This window comes from Stegodyphus dumicola, chromosome 6 (assembly GCF_044657685.1).
Source record: "Stegodyphus dumicola isolate Sdum_Otavi_A_Nest chromosome 6, ASM4465768v1".
Lineage (NCBI taxonomy): Eukaryota > Metazoa > Arthropoda > Arachnida > Araneae > Eresidae > Stegodyphus > Stegodyphus dumicola.
Window position 1 is genome coordinate 421,163 of NC_140773.1, and position 13,730 is coordinate 434,892.

General features: G+C 29.6%; 1 long non-coding RNA gene across 3 annotated transcripts in view; it reads left to right on the forward strand.

The window, feature by feature from the left end:
- LOC146996634 (uncharacterized) overlaps positions 1–13,730 on the forward strand; it is a 67,690-nt gene that overhangs the window by 21,129 nt on the left and 32,831 nt on the right. For all 3 annotated transcript variants that reach the window (XR_015041524.1, XR_015041525.1, XR_015041526.1), the window contains exon 3: positions 1,596–1,642. This is a non-coding gene — a long non-coding RNA (uncharacterized LOC146996634). The remainder of the gene's footprint in view (positions 1–1,595; positions 1,643–13,730) is intronic.

Genomic DNA, 13,730 nt, shown 5'->3' on the forward strand with positions numbered 1-13,730 from the left:
ACAACAACTATACCTATGTTTATTTCTTGCACATGCTTCAAAATAATCTGAGTCCTGAATAAATAAACTTCCACATATACTTAAGGCTTTATCTAGGGCTGGCACTCGATACCGCCGTTACGTGATTGTTTTTCCATAACAAGGTATTTTATTTAGTGCCTTAAGGGAAATTAAGAATTGGAATTTTCAAGTGAAAATCTCCATATTTTATTATGGAAGAAAAAATCAAATTCGCATGCGTAAAGCATTAAAAAAAAAAAAATGTTTGTGGCTTTGGGGTCCAGATTTTAGATCATTCCGGATAATGGACGTCTGGATTTCGGACTTTGTACTGTATTTATTGTTCAACATAAGTAAAATTGAAAGGATTTCATCTGATTAATTTTCTGTAAAATTGTTTTTGGAAATGCTAAGTTAAAAATAGATGTGGAAACTCATTGAAGATCGTAACAAAATTTGGAAACCATAGTTACGGGTAATGTCTCCCTCCCCCCGCCAAAAAAGGATGTAAAATTTCAAAGTGCGGCCATTATATAAATTCATATGTGTCTTCAGAAATGTTTAATAAAAAACTAATATTTTTGAAGATATACCTAGAAATACTTCTACTTTTAAAGATGATCGTAAAAATTTTATAGGTTATAATTCAGATTTTTTTTCAAAAAATTTATAAAAATTGTTAAGAAATACAAATTTAAAAAATAAATCAGAAAAAGTGTGCAAATTTTATTTGGATTGAAACTAAATTTTGGATTGTGAAAGAAAGAATCAAGTAAATTTAATTTTAGAAAAATCAAGTAAATTTTATAAATATCTACCAAATTCAATTAACAGTGAGTAGCTAACATTTTAAGAGTTGATTTTTTAAAAAACTATGCATGATATTTTTACAAAATTTGGCATTTTGGCATAATTTGAGGTGTAGAATCGAAATATAGAAAAAAAATTGTATGTTTTTTCAGAAAAGTCTGATTTTGTGTTGAAGTTATACCTTTGTTAGAACAACTGTTAAGTCTTGTTTTTTAAATGTAAGAAAACTCAATCTGAATTTTGTCAATTGGCCCAGTAGATAAGGAGATATAGCTACCCCATTTTTCCCCTTTTGTGTGGTTTAAAATTTTAGTAGTTTAAAATAGTCCTTTAGATCTGAATATCTGGATGTTGCGAAAAGCGCAATATTGTGAATCCTTGTGTCCACTTCCTTGCATGAATGTTACTGATGTAACATTATTCTCTACACTTATCTACTCCTAACTGATTCATGATTACCAACTATATATATGTATGAAGGTAACCACCAAAATTTTAATCATGTTATTAAAATGATAGTTTAAATGTGCTAAATAAACCTTTTAATAAATTTCGGATTCTTGTTGAAGGAACATTCTTTAAAATAGTTAAATTATTTCTTAATTATTTTGTTTTTCATATAAAACTCTTTGAATATTCACATTTTTTATGACTTACAGCAATTTTTCACTTTCTTTCTAAGTAGCTAAGAATATTTAACGATTCCATGTTTAAATAACACCCATTCTTGTGGCATGTTTATGATTAATTCTTGCTATTAATTATAATTCCTTTTTTTCCTACAGTTACGAATGGCTTGAACTGAAAATGTAACTATCAAAGGAGCAGATTGGTAAGCATTTTAACTCTATATGCTTCCATTTTAATCATTTAACTTCACATCAAACTTTTTTTTCCTCCTTACTTATAATGAAACATTTCTGTATTATGATATCCTGTGCTTATCTTATTCCATTATGCTAATTATCATCAAATTGTATTAATTAAAACAACTATTAGATTCATATCATACCTGAATATTTTGCTAAATACTTGCATCTGTGTAGTGTGTTTCTTAAGGTAATACTGATTTATAATTTCTTCCTCGGAGAAAAGAAATTAGTAAGACATGCTTTCTCAAAAACTGTTTTTTAAGGCATTTATCCCCTTTTTATTCAAAGTAATTAATGGCTTTTTGTTTTCTAAATGTCATTAAATGTTTGATTTGTAGTCGGTTTCATGCTTTTGAGTTCCATTGGCTGTAAAACATGCATTAATTTTATTAAAACATTTTTCTGATTTTGGTATAATGAAAAAATTATGTAAAGCCATGTAAAATCCATGTAGTATTACATGCTCGAAGCTTAGCATTTTTTACCCGATTATTATCTTTTCAACATGATTTTCAGAACTCTTAATTTTAAGCTGTTTGAATTGCTTGTAGAGTTGTTTAGTACTTTAATTTTCCTGTTGGCCATTTTTCGTAAACAGAAACTCGCCAAACGCATAAAATTTTTTACTTTGATTTCATGTAACCATGAGTAATCCTTGATGAGCCTAGTTTTGTTATTGAATATAATAAATTAACAACTGTTCCTCTTTCTATCTTTCATTCTGTATTTTTAATGTATTTTTAGCTGGTTGTCCATACCTTTGGATATTGGACGTCCAGATTTCAAACGATGTATTGTAATACAAAAACATTTCAAATGATGCTAATATTTGGCACTTTTAAATTTTTAAATCCAGTTTAGTATGTAAGTCCCTCTGTCCCTGTAGTTAAATTTAGGAAAATTTTTATACTCACAAAAAATAAATTGCTGCAAAAATTGAGCAATTTATTTCATTTTAAAATTGGAGATTTTTGGCATCATTTTTGGCTTGCCTTGGAGTATAAATTTAATTAAAATGATTCAACATGGATTTTTCCCTTCAGTTGTAGTTCTATGAAGTCTTTTTGAGAATACTATATAATAAAAATTTTTCTAACTGAGTGAAGGAATGAAAAATTCAGTGGAAAGTACAAAATCTGGATGTCCGATACCCGGAGTGATCTAAAATCCAAATATTTCGATCACCAGCAACCTTCCCCTCTCTTCACTTTGTCATTTTTTATGCTTACAAATTTTATATTTTTTCATAATAATGCAGCAAAATTGACGAAGGTATTTCATTTTAAAATTTGAGATTTTTTGCCAAAAATCTCAAATTTTAAAATGAAATATTTTGAAATATTTAAAATGAAATATTCATGATTTTTGGCCTTAAAGTATAAATTTAATTAAAATGATTCAACATGGATTTTTCCCTTCAATTGTAATTCTGTGAGGTCTTTTTGAGAATACTATATAATAGGAAATTTTCTTACTGAGTGTAGGAATGAAAAATTCAGTAAAAAGTACAAAATCTTGATATCCGATACCCGGAATGATCTAAAATCCAAATATTTCGATCACCAGCAACCTTCCCCTCTCTTCACTTTGTCATTTTTTTATGCTTACAAATTTTATATTTTTCCATAATAAAATATGTGGAGAATCCCAATTTGTAATATCATTTTGGCACTGATGCCAACCTGGCGAATAATTATTTTTTGCTTCCATCACTGAATGAAAGTATCAACACACTGCAACTTGAGAAGTGAGGCAGTGAAGTCTAAACAATTTTTTTTTTTAATATATTAGAAACTGAATACCAAAGAACATGGGTAACCTTTTTATATTCACTCCGCTGTGAAGTACTGAGTCCATTGATGAGAAATTTAACAGAAATTTCTTTCCATATGCAATGATATTTATATGCTGAAAGATTTCATTTACTGCTACTTGAATTGAGAATTATTCACTGGTTATTCAGGTAAGACCAGGAACAATGCGAGCTGGTGTAGTCGCTCTGGGCAGCAGAATATAGGAGAGGCAAAATTTTTAGAGTTTAGAGAAGCACAAAGCAACAAAATTAAGGAATGGCAAAAATTTTACGGGGGGGGGGGGGCAAAATTTTCAGAATTTAGACAGAAGCTTGGCAGTGGAATTTCAGACCCACAGAGACTGCATTGAGCCACAAAATGTCTAGCACTGGCCCTGGATAAGCCTCAGCAGAGTTCGTACGGTCCTTAAAGAGTCCTTAGATTTTTTTGGAATCTATTTCTGGTCCTTAAAAGTTATTGATTTCGACCAAATTCGGTAGGAAGTCCTTAATTTGAATTCCTCGCATTCATATTCATATTCATATTCATATGCCAAGCCCTTATGAATTCGCATTCATAAGGGCTTGGCAGTCGGTAATAATTGTAAATTTTATGCTAATTAAGAACTGTTTTAACCTATCTAACATCCATATGATTGCTATTAACTCCAATTTGCTGGAATGGTTCTTCTTCTCTGCTTTTGTTGTTTTCTTGCTAATGCAACAAAACAAGATTGCCATTTTCCATCTTCACCATGTTGCATACTTCGGCACAAATCGTCTGAAAAATCCAGTTAGACCCGAGAACCTTCGCACTTCGTGTATATTCTTTGGTTCTGGAAATTATGTTATGGCTTTTGTTTTTCAACAGTCTGGTCTTACACCACCTTCGTTTTGTAATAAAACCCAAAAAATCAACTACTCACAAATTCGCATGTTAATAATTTCAAGATTAAATTTGCCCATCTTAGGCATTCTAGTACCTCTTGTAATTTGAAAATCATCTCTTCCCAAGATTTTGCAGGAATAAGTATATCATCTACATAACGTAACACCTTAGTATTCAACAAGGGGCCTAGGACATGCGACTTTTGATGCTGAAACTGAGCAGGAGCATTTGCAAACCCAAATGTCATTCTTTCGGACTGTCCTGTTTCATCAGGAGTACTGAGCGTTGTCTTCAATGTCTTCTTCTAAACAGTATTTGCAAATAGCCATGGATTAAATCCACAGTAGTGTAAATTTTACATCCTCCTAAACACTCTAAACTATCAAATATTCGAGGGAAAGGGAACTTATCTTTTATTGTCTAATTGTAAAGTCTGCAGTAATCAATCACCACTCAATGTTGTCCGGTTGTTTCTTTACTAGTAACGCTGGATAAGCATAAGGGGATCTAGTTTCGGAAACTATCCCATTATCTTTCCATTTAGCAATTTCTTTTATCACATTATGTTCAGCTGTATTTGCTTTGTAGGGGCGAGAAGCTACAGGCTTCCTTCCGTCCGTTTCCTTGATGTCCATTTTTATTACATCCATGCATCCTAATTCATTTAAATTAAGAGCAAAGCAATCTCTAAATTCATTTAATAACTTCAAGATATCAGTTCTTTCATCAGCAAATTTTATATCAGCTATCTTAATTGGTTGAATATTTTGAGAAATAGAATATACATGGTTTTGTTCATCATCTTTGTAAATACTAGGCATATCTATTTCCTTTAATTCCCAATCTTCTGTTATATCTATTACCCTGGTTTCCTTTTAATCTGCAATTGTGTCCTGTGTTCATAACTGGGAATATTTACCCTACCAATTAGTAACTTCCTTTACTGAATCCGGACTTCCATGTGTGTTTTGAAATAATATCAGTTCATGATTTATATATGGGGTTACAGCATGCACAAAGTTTATCCTGTTACTTCCATTGGTTTCTTAGCATATAACATTCATAGCATTGGTTTCTTAATGTGTTCACACTCCATTTCGTTTTTCAGTTGCACAAATGGAATTTTATTAGGGTATCGTATGTTAGACATATCACTTTATTGTGACATAAGCCAACCCTTATGTTAAAATAATGACATAAATGTTGGCTGCATGGCATGTATCGGGAGAGATATTTATAAATTAAAATATCTCTTCTGATACATGTCATGCAGCTGTGTCTGATCATTTAGGATAAACAAATTTGGGGTTGTTTTGATTTTTGTTGATAAACCTGAGCTTTAACACGAGGTCACTGCAGATGTGGGATATACATTCTCGATTCCAAATATTTTTTTTTGTCCCTTTCCGTTTGTATCGGCAATCGTAATTTCGAAGACGGAAGTCTTCATTAGAATAGTACTGCATCCCGTATCTATAAAACATTCAATAGACTACTTTGATCTTTTCTTTTATCATTCATAAATTCTTTGCGACTCTTTGTGTGGCCCTCAGGGTTTCTACAATCCTTAAGAGTCCTTAGATTTTTGGAATCAATTTTTGGTTCTTAAAAGTCCTTAATTATGGCCAAAATTAGCAGAAGGTCATTAATTTTAATCATCTGAAATTTCTCTCTGTTTTTACGACTGCCATTTTGAAATTAGCATTTTGGAGGAATGTTTTTGGCGATTCACTGCTGTATATATGGTTATCTTTTGAATGCGTTCATGAGTTACAATTTGTTTCTATTTCTAATATAAATGATGGGATACTCGAGTTTTTAAGCAAGAAGTGAAATATAAGCATTTCGAAATTCATTTTTTCTAATAAAGAGCTCTTAAACAACTTTTCACTTTTGGAAATGTGAATTCTTTTATAAAACGGTTCTAAATTTGGCGACTTTTCAACATTTTGGCGATTTTAAGCTTAGTTTCTATAGAAACTTTTTAATTCCGAGATTTGAGGCTTTTTCGACGTTTTTTTTAAAGCATTGATAAATTTCAATAAAATGATGGTAATATATTGAAATATTTAAAAAATAACATTAAAATAAAACATTTTTATTTTTTAGTGTCATATTATAAAGTTTCATTTTGGCAACTTATTATACAATATTTTGAATCTGAAAAATAAACAAGGTATAATGCTATAAAGCACAATTTACGAAACAGCTCTTAGCAAAAGCAAAATTAGTTATGTAATTAATTAAAAATGTCTTGTTTTTAATTTTTTCTTAGTAAGAGTTTTTCCCATGTAATTGTCTCAGAATATTCAAAATTCTCAGAATGTGCATCAGTTTTCTCTATAAAATTAATTTTATACTTCTTCCCTCCTCCTTTTTCCCCCCCCCCAAAAAAAAATTATTTCTGATTTTTTGCTGTTACAGAAATGGTAGGGATAATTTTTTTTAGCGTTTTAGACATTGCAGTTTAGGAGGATTTGAAGGCAAGATTTATAGACCCACGATTCTAGAAGATTTAAAAAATGTCTCCATGGTATCAACACGTAATGGATGTATTTTACAGAAAGTTTGCAATGAGTTTCTTACTTTTTAGAGAACATCTGGAAGAACAACAACAACAAAAAAATATATAATATCTGAATGTTTTACTTCTGATATTAGAATCTTAACATGTTTATCTTCTCCTTATTTTCTCTACTTTTCACTAGACACAAGCATGTAAAATATCAAAAATGCTTCTAATCTTTTCACATGGGCAGGCATTATAGAAAGGGATTTTTTTATTCATAAAGAAATTGAAAACTTGCAATTTAAAAGATTAATCTAATATGTCTTAATATACCATACACATAGGCAATAAAATTGCAACCATTTGCTCTCGTAATTTTGTGTTTGTTATGTTTCCTTTTTTAACCTTTTTTGTTACTCGGGTCTCGGGCTTTGGTTTCTCGGTTGTTTAAATATTAAGTCTTTTCAGGTAAATTTTGAATTGTGGTTTTCCTTGTGTAAATTTTGAGCATGGCCGGCTCGGTGGCTTCTCGTTTTTGTGTTGGACGGGCCTGTCCCGTTTTGGCCATGTGGCCGATTTAAATCGGCTAGGGGGGCCGGGGCTGCGCCCATGCAAAATACAAAATACACATAGGCATTTTCCCACTTGATGCAATCTCTTTGGATATATATTCTGTTGCCTAGTGCCTTTCTAAATGCTTCCAATGCCAGCTCTAAATTCTAAAAGTTTTGCCATTTCTAGATTTTGTTGTTTGGTGTGTCATTTAATTCTAAAAATTCTGCTACATCAGCTCTGTAACTGGCCTTTACCATATATATTTCACATTTCTTCTGAGTATTCACGTTACTAAAGAAATAAAATTAGCCACTTTTTCTGTACATTCTAAATGCATTTAGTGTTTTTTAGAATAACAGAAATCCTTAATTAAATCCAAAAATTATAAAATGAAAAGGAAACGTGTTGAAGAAAGAAATTGAATACATAAAGAAAATTATTCTTCAAAGATACGTGCAGTTATTATTATGTAAATTACCCAATTATTTATGATTTCAGCCTTTACTATAATTTTCCATTTCTATTTCATTATATGGTAGAGTTACTGAGCCAGATTAAATTAAATTGTATAATCTTTGACCACTAATCCACATTTTTAGTTTGAATTTGACTGTTCTTGTTTAATTACGTCATTGTGATTGACTTTGTTAGCATCAGAACATGCCTTTATGTTTGTTCGAAGTTCTTTTTAAATAAGAGGCTTATTTAAACCTTTGTCTGATATTGTAGTTACTTTCAGACATAGTGATAATTTGCTTCACATCTATCGGGGTTTGGGACTATTTAACTTTTACCAAATCAAGTAAACTCTCATAGGTACATGATGGAGTGGTTGACAAGTTAGGAGATAAAGCACGCAGAAACTAGTGAGAGCATTGGTTTGCATATTGAGGCAAATCTTTAATTATTGTTAGAAAAGATGCTTAAAGAGAAGGAAATCGATATAAATTAGCCAAAATGTTTGAGAAGTCTTCAAATTAAAATGACGGATAAATATTAAGTGTTATTGTTACAAAACATAAGTGTTTTGTAGCTTTTAATGTGTAATTATTCTAATATCATTTAAGAATCAGTGTCATAAATTACATGTATTTTAAACTCTGAAATTTTATTAGATTTTGATTTTAATAGGGCTTTTTTAACAAATATTGTTAAAAAATAATAATAGTGACCATGTAAATCCATAATGACTAAGGTTACCTATTTACCTAATTTAATTATTTATAACTAACTGCTTACCCTTAAAAATTATCTCTACATATTAAAGCGAATTATTTCCTTTCATTAATATTCACTGTGGTTACAAGATAAAACACAGAAATGCATAAATTCAAGTAAAACTTATTCTTTGCATCTAGTAAGACTTAAAATAATACAAAATAAATTATTACCTCTGGTGCTTGAATGGCTTATTGGAACCTGAAAGTATATTAACTGTGTTACAATCCCTGGAATTCTGCACAAAGCTATGACACTAACTGCATCAAACAGAGTCTAAATAACTTTCAACACTTGCTAACCGTGCCTACACCAGGTCTTTCGAGTTTGTTCTAATTAGCAGGTCTCTCTTTAGACAAGCAGTAGCGGTGATAACATTCAGTCTTTTGTTATGAATCATGCTGATTATGATCTTTCTTCTCATTTTAACTTATGTCGTTTGACATAAAATCTACCTGCTATTTACTAAACCTCTAGACCAGCAGTTCTCAACCTTTTGACTAATGTGTACCATCTAAACAAAAATTGAAAACCTTTAGTACCACCACTACAAAGTACTACTACCACCACCAATCTTGAACAAAGCTCAGATCGCATAAATTTACGAGTGTTAGAGAAAAAAACTCAATTAGGATGTTGGGATTTTAATTTTTGAAATAAATAGTTAAAAATACTTTTCTTCTTTGTGTACCACCTATTTTTTTTCTTGCATACCACCGGTTGAGAACCTTTGATCTAGACTTATCAAGTATGTGACAAAATAACACATAAAAAAATCAACATACAGCTAACTATTAGTAAAACGTAAATGTCACTTATCATCTTTCAAATATGTCCAACCTATTATAAGTGTAAAATATTTAATGCTACTTGATAAACTGCATGAACTTTATTTTATTCTTAAACTTATTAATAATTATGTTAATTCATGTTTAGTAATAATGCATACTACTTGGGGATCTATTTTATTTTTAGGATGGTATTACAAAAGTGAAATTCAGGCATAGAATAATATTTTTAATTGAATTTATTCAGTTCCCATTTGCTCATAGGTCCTTAATTTTTTTCATTAATGGTCCCTAAAAGTGCTTAATTTCCATGTGCAGAAATGTGTACGAACCCTGAGTATACTTAATTTCAGAAAAAATTTTCTAGCATTGAAAAAATATTAAATTATCTATTACCTTTAAATTTCTAAAGCAATATTAGAAATTTGTGCCAAATGAATCACTGAATCTCAAACCCTAAGTAATGTATTTACTCACTTATTTCTTCTTAGCTTTCTTTTTATCACAGGCTTCTGAAATTTTTTAAATTATTTACCTAATTTTCACCTTCCTTCAGTCTTTCATACAGTGAGTTTCCCTTAAATTTTAAAACATTCATTCATGTAGGTGTCGTTTTCATCTTAATAACTAATTTGCCTTGGATTTTGGGTGCATGGGCTCTGATTAATAAAAGAATAACAGTGAACAGCTTCAAGAAAAATGGGGCTATCTAATGCTGTTCGTGCAGTATTCCCCCTTTTTTTTTTTTTTTAATAATAATATATATATATATATATATATATACTAATTTTATCATCTGAAATGGAGAGGGGAAAATTAGGAAAAAATTTTAACTTCCAAAGAAAATTGTAAAGTAAGAATATAAATGCAAAGTAATCATGGATAAGCTACTAGTAACTATCATAATTTTATTTCTTTAAAAAAAACTTGCATTTCAATAAGAATCCACATAATTACAACATTTAATAAGTTATCTCATTTCTACTTCTCTATAACTCTGATTTCTCCCATTCTTGCTGTCATCTTTGCTACTCATTAGGCCTCAAATCTTATATAAATAATTAGAGAATTTGACTATGCAGCTGATGTGGCAAAATTGCAGAGTGAGTATCGATTGGTGAAAATTGCAGAGTGAGTATCGATTGGTGCTTGCTCACTTTAAGGGTAATTTTTTGTATTAGGCTGGCATAAAATCCAACACTTAGATATGACAAGGTTCAGCATGGCCTTTGCAGGTAATAAGCAAAAGTTTGTCTTTCTTAGCATGACAAAAACAATGAGTATGTGGACGAATCCATTTTAAAAGTTTGAAAAATTATTGCATGTGGTAAGACAGACTGAATGGTGATGACTTGCATGCTTCAGAAGATGACACAAACTGCAATTTTAGAAGTAGTAAATGCTTTGAGATGTAGGGAATAGCCCTGGACAATAATAGCAGTGGATGAAATTAAAAGCAGAGGGAAGCAGGAATGAAATTATCTTATTAGGTACTGAAATGCTAATATTACAAATGCATTAAAGTAGGTTTCTTTTAAATAAATAATTAGTTACAAAATCCTTAAATATGTTTTATTTGGTATATTCTTACTGTAATCACGTCTTTCAAAATTAAATTGATAGAACAATTTTCCTCTCTCGATTTTCTTACTATAAAATTAATAAAAAAAAGGGAAAAAATTCTGTGAGTAAACATGGTAATACCTCTATCTCCCCACATATATAAACATGTATCTTCATGAAAAAAATCTAAGGAAAACAAATGACATTTATCTTTAAAAAATTATTTCAGTAAACAGGATGAGAATTAAGTTTATTTTTAGACTTATGTTATATGAAATATACTCAATTGAAATAAATTAGAAAATTAAATTCAAATAAATTTTAAGCCAAATTATGTATTTAAATCACAGTAATTTAGTTGTAGTAATTAATATTAATAAAAAATAGCGTATTTCATTCAGAAAAGTATAAAAAATTTTCTAAAAAATTGCAAAAATTACCAACATTGGGGTTTATCTGATAATTTTCAAATTTATTCCTTCGTTTTGCATTTAGAATTATAATTTTAATTTTTCACAGAAATTTGTTTTCAGCTTTAAAAAAAAAAAAAAAAAAAAAAAAAAAAAAAAATCACTTGTCTTAATAGATAGAGTACATTTTTGTTCTTTTTGAAATATTCCAGAATTTCTACTTTACCAAACAGAACATTTGAATTTATATATAAAATTAACATTACAAAGTTAAACTCAGATCAGAAACTGCATAAAATTTAACTAATAATTATTACCAGTGTTATGCAAAATACTATTAAATTAATAAATTAAGAGTGATATTCCACATCTACAAAGTTTGTAAATTTTATGTTTAAATATTTTTTTAAATAAATATTTTTAAGAAAGGTCCCTTGGAATACTGGACATTCTGCAACTGCAAATTGCTTAAATTATAAATACACTTCAGGTCTTTCATACCGTTGCTTTTCTTTTTGCATTAGCAATAACAGAAGCAAGAAATATTACCTTCAGTTACTGTATAGGTATTTTCTCCCTCCTCCCATCATGCCTTTGTTATGTAATGATAGCACACTCGATGCGTATTCGAGAGGTCTAAAAATATCTAAAAATCAGACCCTTCTAATTTTCTTTTATTTAAAAGATATTTGCATTCTACATTAGTTGTTACTAGCAAATCATTGGATAACTAAATGCCAAGCTGTAAGTAAACTAATGTAGCTTACAAATATGTAGAATTTTATATCTTGCATTAACTTAAAAGTACAGTTTTTTGCATATTTGTATAATTTGGTTTGCTGGAACATGGCAAAGCATGTAAAGCTAGTTGCCTAAAGGGACGCATGTACTTATGGAGGAATTTATAAGGAAAAGTGGCTTGAATTGACATTGTATTTATGTATGTTTATATTGTTAATTCTAAAATTAATGTTTTATTAAAAAATTATTATTATTAATTGATTTTTAATACTGACATACACATACAGAATGGTTTAAAATTCCACATAGTCACAATTTGTTTTTTTAAAAGAAGTTACTTTATGATTTGCATGTTATATTATATGTTTAAAACATTATAAATATGCAATGGCAGTTACAGAGTTTAATAAAACTTGTAGTTTATAAAATATTAATGAAATGATATTCTGGGGAATAAAGTGCAATATGTTGTTTTTGTTCACAACTACCGTTACATTAATGGAGCGCTAGGCATAAATGGGTTAACGTATTGCTAGAAAAATATTTTAGGTCATTTTCACTTTTTCCCTGTTGATATTAATATACTAAAATATATAGAATAACGAAGTTGCCCCTAGGCAGGAAAACAAAACATTACGAAAATTATCATATGATAAATTTTTAATCAAATGTAATTACTTCATTTTGGAATTATAAAATTTTCATACGAAATTAATACGATATCACTGTTTCAATTAATTACTGCTGGTTGTATAAAAAATACTGGTTATAAATAAAATGGTCAATTGAAGGCTGAATTTATTGGATTCACAATCACAAATACTATTATTAAATCTATATTTAGAATAAGTATTTTGCACTATATTCAATGTAGATAGTGCATGTGCTTGCTAGATACTCGTTCTAGTACAAATCATCCTGCCGTTAGACCAAAGAATATTTATAGAACACATATTCTTTGGTTAAGTATAAAGAATAGAATACATATTATGAGCATCTTAAATAGAATACATATTATGGGTATTGATATGTACTAGTAGCAAGGGCTAAATGTTAAAATACTGGATCAATATATATAACAGTGTAAAGTGCATAAGAATTATCCATAAAATAAATAACAATACTTCAAACAGTAATTATGAAAGATTTACTTAACGCTCAGGAACGTTACAAACACACAGGCAGCCATGTATATATCTGCTACTATCTTTAAAGTAATTATTGTTGTTTTCTCCTGATTGGCTGAGATCCCCCCGCTCCGCTCTCCAATCGGTTACCTGATCCAAGTGTTCCAAACTGAAACCTTAGTCTTTGCCTGTAAGTGTACTCTTAAATCGTCTGCTTCCAACACAGTTATATTTCGGTCTGTTTACGTTTCAGGAAATTCTCATGTAACGTTTTAATTTCTGTAACTTTACAAAACTTTTGCCTGTAAAGAGCGACCCTTTTTTTTTTTTTTTTACAGTGTGCAATTTAAAAACTTTTTAAACAATTTGAGGGGGATATGAACACATAGAACAGTCATTTGTATGGGATAAAATTTCACCTGTTTTATAAAAATAGTTTTGTAAAAAAAACAAGTT